Source organism: Papaver somniferum, chromosome 2 (assembly GCF_003573695.1).
Source record: "Papaver somniferum cultivar HN1 chromosome 2, ASM357369v1, whole genome shotgun sequence".
NCBI classification, from domain to species: Eukaryota; Viridiplantae; Streptophyta; class Magnoliopsida; order Ranunculales; family Papaveraceae; genus Papaver; species Papaver somniferum.
The window spans coordinates 76,045,222-76,047,629 of NC_039359.1; the positions used below are offsets into that span (position 1 = coordinate 76,045,222).

General features: G+C 34.4%; 1 long non-coding RNA gene across 1 annotated transcript; it reads right to left on the reverse strand.

The window, feature by feature from the left end:
• Window positions 1–388: 388 nt before the first annotated feature.
• On the reverse strand, window positions 389–1,295 carry LOC113353557. Its single transcript, XR_003361371.1, has 2 exons — window positions 911–1,295; window positions 389–676 (listed from the first exon to the last, which is right to left on the reverse strand). It is a non-coding gene; the product is annotated as an uncharacterized LOC113353557 (long non-coding RNA).
• Between the last annotated feature and the right edge of the window lie 1,113 nt (window positions 1,296–2,408).

Here is a 2,408-nt window from a genome sequence, read left to right on the forward strand (position 1 = left end):
TTTTTCTCAACAAAACAATACAATCAGACCGCATTGTAAGCTAAAGGAAAACCAATAGGAAGAAGAGAAAAAGGAGGAAAAAAGAAACACACGTTCTCTGGTTAAAAAAGTAAAATGAATCATTCTAAAAAAACAGAAATTTGTTGAATAAGATTTTTATAATCAATTGAACAACTACAAACAGTTGAACGTCAGAATAAAATCATCATACTGTACGTTATTGTTTTGGTTGCAGTCGAATCTTAATTTTAGTAAGCTGATGGTGAAAAGATTCAAGTGTAGTAAGCATTTAACTTTTAAAGTAATATAATTGGAAAAGAAAGACTCAAACACTAGTTATCAGTTGTTGCATTTAATGTATCTAGATCTAGTAAAAATGAAGTTGATATCTAATGAAAAAATGACATTGCAATAACAACAATTGGATCAAATAAAGAGATAGCTCTCAAGGAAAGTACACTTACAGAACCAATCATCTTTATAACATTTGAAGTCCGGACGTTATTTCCACCAACGGTCCATCTCTTTAATAGATGTGCCGTTGAACCTCATTAACCTTTATCTGATACAGGTGGATACATACCATATGAGTCGATGGTTGCTGAAACTTCATCAACTGAAAAAGCCCCTACACACTAATTGCAACATTCTTGATACGCAGATATTCTGAGTTCTCCTGAGAGAAAGAATATAAATGTCAAGCACCAGCATTACATATTGTAGCCAGGATCAACATCTAACAAACCGAAGTACATTCACAAAAACAGAAAAAAGAAAAATCATAAACTGAAAGCCATTACAGTTATATCGAATACAAATCATATCTCGAAGAAGTTTGTAACAATTCAACCACTTAATTCGGAAGCAGCAAACATAACCCAACCGAAACAAATAAGCCCTAAAATCTTACCAGATAAACCTTGACGAAAAGTTGGCAAATAAATCATAAAAATATAATTTATCAAAAAACATCGTTTCTTCAATAAAATGTGGAACCCGATCTAAAATGTTCAGACAGCTACAAACCAGGAAACCAAGCCACATCAGGTCTGTGAATATGAAAATTGTTGCATGACATTCACCACAGAGACATGGTTTCAAGAAAAAAATTGTGATCACCGTTAAAGTGGCGCCAGAAAAATTATCAATTAGACATGACATTCACCAAATCTGAAGACGTATTACCATTTCTTAACTCATATGAGTGTTTAGATCCACAAGAAAACAAAAACACGATGCTTGAAATCTTGTTCCTGGTTGGTTCTCCAATCTTGTCTAAATCCAGTGGTAGGGACTGGTTTGTTTTACTTGATGTAAAAGAGGGATCTTTTTTACCTCGCGTTTTTAGGGGCCACTCAAAAGGATTTAGGGGCCATCAATTTATACCCATCCAAAGACTCTAGTTAAGGGGTATCCTATATGATATTGAAGTTACATAAATGCCCTTCTGGTAAAACCGTATAAAAACCAAATCAAAAAAAATTCTACTCATTTCAACTCTTCTTCTTCCAGTTTCATATCTTCCGATTGTGGAAGAAAAAAAACTTTCCCTCGTTCAACCGAAACATCGCCGCGAATCGTAAAATCAAAACATCGTCGATTCGTTTATAAAACAATGGATAAGGGAAATGAAACCCACTGACCTAGAACCAAAAATTTTGCTCGGGGTATCGATCCAAAGATTGGGATTTTAGCAAGAAATAAAGAAATTCTTGCTGCAAATGAAGAAGAAAGCGAAGAACGCGAAGAACAAGTACCCGGCAATGTAGTCGGTGGTGGCGATTCCGAAGTCAAACACTTCGTCAACTTCAAATGGCCCCAATTAGGTAAGAATCTATCATTTTTGGTGTTTATTTCGCTTTAATTCGACGAATCGAGAAAAAAAATTCTAGGGTTTTCGTTTTTTTATCCAGATTCGGGCGATATTCATGCTTATTTACTTCCGAATGTAGTCGTGTTCTTCGTTTCTCAAGAACATCGACAATATTCGGGAGATATATTTGTTGGTTATCTGCCGAATATTGTTGGCCATATCTTCCTGGATACAAACTGGTAATAATCGGTAGTTTGATGAATTTTTTGGCTTCCGAATCTATATTTAAGTAGACACACAGTATTCGGAAGTACACACACTACCGAATATATATATTGAAAAAATCTCAAAATTTCTGATATAGGAAAAATCCCATTTTGGGGCCAGTATTTATTCGGAAGACAATATAATGTTTTATACCTCCGATTGTGTAGGATAAAATTTTAGAGTTTCTGAACTCCAGTTGATGAATATTCGGTTGTAAACATGTTTAGTTATATTCCGATTGTTTTTCATTCGGCAAAATATGTGTCTTCTTACTTCCGAATTTGTTTATTCGGGTTATAGTTTTGTACTTTTGCTTCCGATTGTGTAG